Consider the following 4,172-nt stretch of genomic DNA (forward strand, 5'->3'; position numbering starts at 1 on the left):
CATTTTGCTGGAGTCTCGTCTGAGGAACGAGGAGGCGGCGGACAAGATTAGGAAGCTGCTGGTGCCGGAGGGTCAGGAGGGTGCTGTGGTGGTGAGGCCGGCGACTCTGACGCCGGCGACAACCGTCCCTGGGCGGACCGTCCTCTTCACCTCCTTCATGGCAGCGGGGCTAGTGCCGCCGTTCTCCGCCTTCTTTCTGCAAGTGCTGGAGACGTACGGCATTCAAATGGTGCACCTAAGCCCCAATTCCGTCGTGGCGTTGGCGGTCTTCGCGCATCTCTGCGAAATGTTCGTGGGGGTGATGCCGTTGGCGAAGCTGCTTCGCCACTTTTTCGTCCTTCGGCCGGTGGGGAAGAAGAGGGGGCACTCCACGGTGGACGTCGCGGGGTGCTGCAACCTTCGGCTCCGGGAAGGCCTGGGGGACCATTACATTCCCCAGGTGATGCGCAGCAAGTGGGAGGAATGGCGACGGGACTGGTTCTTCGTCGACATCGACCCCCACGAGCGCCTCGAATTGCCAGAGAAGGCGGCGGAACCTCGGCGATCAACGTGGGAGGCGCCGCCACCAGAAGATGCGAGACTGAAGCCGGTGCTGGAGCGCATTCTGGAACTGCGTGAGGGCGGGCTGACCTCAGTCATGGTGGTTGTGGACTTTCTGCGCCGTCGGTTGGCGCCCTTGCGAGAGCGGGCCCGGCCAAGCTGGTTCTACACCGGGCCGGAGGACATCACCAGGACCCAGATTTGCGCGAGCTGGGATCTGGGGCAGGCGGAGCTGCGGGGGATGACCCGAGTGATCACCGGAACGGAGGACATGAGCCGGACGGAGCTCCCATGGCCGGAGATGGCGCTCTGCACCAACCCCAGCCGGGTGGCCATTATGGCGGGGCTGCCGGAGTTCGATGCCCAGGGGCCCGTGGACCGGCCAAGAAGCCGGAGTCCTGAGGCCTCCGAACTCCCCGGGCTGGAGGAACTACTTGGCGATGAGGTTGCTGGTAGTTCGGCGCAGGCTGGCGAAGGGGTCGCCGCAGGCGGCAGCCGCCGTGCCAGAGAGGAGGGCGCCACTGAAGTTGTTGAGGAGTTGGCACCGGGAGATCGGGGAAAGCGTCCCCGGGCCTTGATCCTAGTGCCGGATTCTCCGCCGTCGCCGACGGCAGCGGCGGCATTTCCGGTGCTGGAGCCGCGCCTGGTGCGGATGGGGCCTGCATCGGCGCCCATGACCTGCACGGCGGAGACCGAGACCCGTGCGGCGGCACCCGAGGCCCGCACGATGGCGCCCGTGGCCCGCGTAGTGGCTCAGCCGAGCCCCCAGCGGAAGAGGCGGCGGGAGGAGTCCGGACCGACGGCGCCGGACCCGGACATCAGGCTCCCAGCGGCCAAATGGCGGTATCGGTGAGTCTTCTTTCTTGCTTTTCCATGGGCATTTTCGGCCCGAACTAAGTTTTGACAATTTTCACTTGTCTCCCGTAGGTCGGCCGCAGGCGCTGCTGCGATGGAGAGAGAACAGGCGCCGGGGCCAGAGCTGAGCCCGTCCGCTGCTCCGACGGAGGCCGGCATAGGAACGGCGGAGGCGCCAATTGACGTGGCGGCCCCTGGAAGAGAGGCGGAGGCGGCGGCCAAGAGAAGGGCGCCGGCGGAACCTACCCCGGGCACAGAGAGCCCGGGGCGGATAACGGTGGAGGTGGATGTTCTGCCGGGGCCGGCGGACAGGGCGGCCGATGCGGGAATGCGGCCGCCGTCCGAGACCTTGGCTCCGGCGGAGCCTACCCCGGGCAGGCAGAGCCCGGGGCGGATGGCGGTGCAAGGCCCTGCGGAGAGCTCGGCCCCCCTGGAGGCACTCTGCGGAGAAGCCTGGGCCCCACCGGTGCCCGGCCAGCCCGCCGATCCTTTCCTGGCCGCCATTGAAGGTGTCCAAGTAGCGGTTGGGCGGCTGGGCGCAGTGGTGAACGCCAAGGAGGGGGAGCTCGAGGCCGAGCGCGCCCGCCTGGCACTGGAGAAGGCGCAGCTGGCGGGCGCCCAGGAGGAGGCCCGTGCGGCAGCCGCGCGGGAGCAGAAGCTCCTAGAAGACATCCGCGCGGAAGCCGCGCGGGAACGAGAAACTCTAAAGACCGCGCGGGCAGAGGCCGCGCGGGAACGAGAAGACGCCGCCCGCTTGGCCGAGGCGTCGAGGCAGCAAGCTGCCGAGGCCCTTGCCAGGATGGGGCAAGCGCAGGAGAGGGAGGTGGCAGTCGCAGCCCGGGAGCAGGCTGCGGAGGAGCGGCAAGCCGAGCTGGCCCGCCGGGAGGGCGCGGCCGAGAAGACGCGCGCCGACCTCCAGCGCTGGGAAGACGATCTCCGGAAGATCAGAGAAGAATTCAAGCGCTGGGAGGAGGACGTCTCCATCAGGGAAGTGGACAATGAGCTATCGGCGTCGGATCTCGGTGCCCGAGAGGATTCGGTGGCCCAGCAGGAGGATGTGTTGGCCCGGCGGGAGAATGAGCTGAGTCGCCGAGAAGGCGAACTGAGTCGCCGAGAGGGAGAAGCTGCTGCTGCGTCGGCCGCCGCGGCTACCAGGGCGGAGGAGAATGCGAAGCACGAGGCGGAACTGGCCGAGCGCGAACGCGCCTTGTCCGAGATGGTGGCCAAGACGAAGCAGGCTGCCGCCCCCACCGCGGCTGGCGGTTCTTCCGGTCCGGCCGGGGACCATGGACTCGAGGCACAGCTGCGGGCCGCCAAGGAGAAGCTCGAGACCTCCTTTATCTCGCGGGTCAACCTCGAGCATATGCTGGAGGACATATTCCGGCGGATGCGACGGGCTGTGGAGAAGGGTGGTCTTGGACGGCTTGTCGACGACACGAAGGGCGACGGCCCCGCACGACAAGTGTTGGGGCTGCAGCAGGTCTGCGAGCGCCTCGAGGCCCTGCCTTGGGCGGTCCAGGAACTCGCCGCCCGGGAGGGACGTGGCTTGGCGCATGCAGTGGCCGAGCACGTCCTGGCCTGCTACCGAAGCAGGGACCCGAACTTCCCACTGGAGCCGGCGCGGGAGGGAGTGGTCGAGGCTGAGGGGGAGGCTGCCCGGGCAGCGGTCCGGAGTACCGCCGCTGAGGTGGTGGCCGGCTTCAGTCGAGAGGTGCCGCCGCCGCCAGTCCCCGGGGATGACTCAGAGGATTCAGCCGACGCCTCTGCCGCCGACTAGATCTTTTGTAGCCTCTTTTCTTTTGTTATAGATGTAGGAGTGGACCCTTAGAAAATGCCTTGGAAATATCCTGTGAATATTAAATGGCTGTTTTTCCCTGGGCTCGCAACTCCAGTTTCTCTGTGTGTTCGATGCTTCTTCCGATGTTTTACTTCGAAGTCCCGGGGAGTACTCAGTCGGGCCGTTCCCGACCTTCCCGTCCCCGAGGATGAAGTTGTCTTGATCGCTGTTGCTGGCACAGTCGGCCTTCAAGCTCTCGCGAATCCGCATCGCCTAAGTTAAGAACAAAGACACAGACTTCCTTGCCCGGGAGATGGATCGATCCCGCTCGGAACACGCCGTGCCTGATGAACACTTTTTCACCTTGCGACCACTCAGTTAGTAGAAGGGAGACGCGTGCGGGCGAGAATGTGACCAAGAGTCCTCGCGGTCCGGTGGTGCCCGGGCTTTAAACGGGCCAGGCCGAGCACTGACAGCCCGCCCCCGAGACCTGAGCTCCGGACTACCCGAGTAGCTCGAGCGATAGGATTACCCAGGGCACCCGAGGACTCGGTAGTGCTCGGGGTCCTGAAAAGCGGACCGAACACCACGACTACCACGAAGAGCTTCGGTCAGACGTTATCGCAAGCACGCTACTCTTTTCTGCAGACCGTTCTGTCATTCTGGGAAAAAGTAGTCACGCGGCAGGGTTTTGCGTGCGAGGAGGCCACCTCGCCGAACAGATTAAACCGCGAGAGCCCCCGAGAGTGACTCGAGGACATAAATTTACTTAAAGCAGACTTATCTGAATATAACCACTCACCGGACAGCTGTCGGCCTTCCGGCTCATCGATCCAGGAGGGATGTGCTTCCGAGCTCGGGTGCCCGGGGACTCGATTCTTTTAACGGAGCGCCCGAGTGCCCAGAGGCATACGAGGCTCCTAGGGTCGGGTGACCTCGACCACCCATGCCTAAGTGGTAGGACCGCCCGAGGACCCTGGAGCCGACCAGAGACTGGGGC

This window comes from Phragmites australis, chromosome 21 (assembly GCF_958298935.1).
Source record: "Phragmites australis chromosome 21, lpPhrAust1.1, whole genome shotgun sequence".
Taxonomy (NCBI): domain Eukaryota; kingdom Viridiplantae; phylum Streptophyta; class Magnoliopsida; order Poales; family Poaceae; genus Phragmites; species Phragmites australis.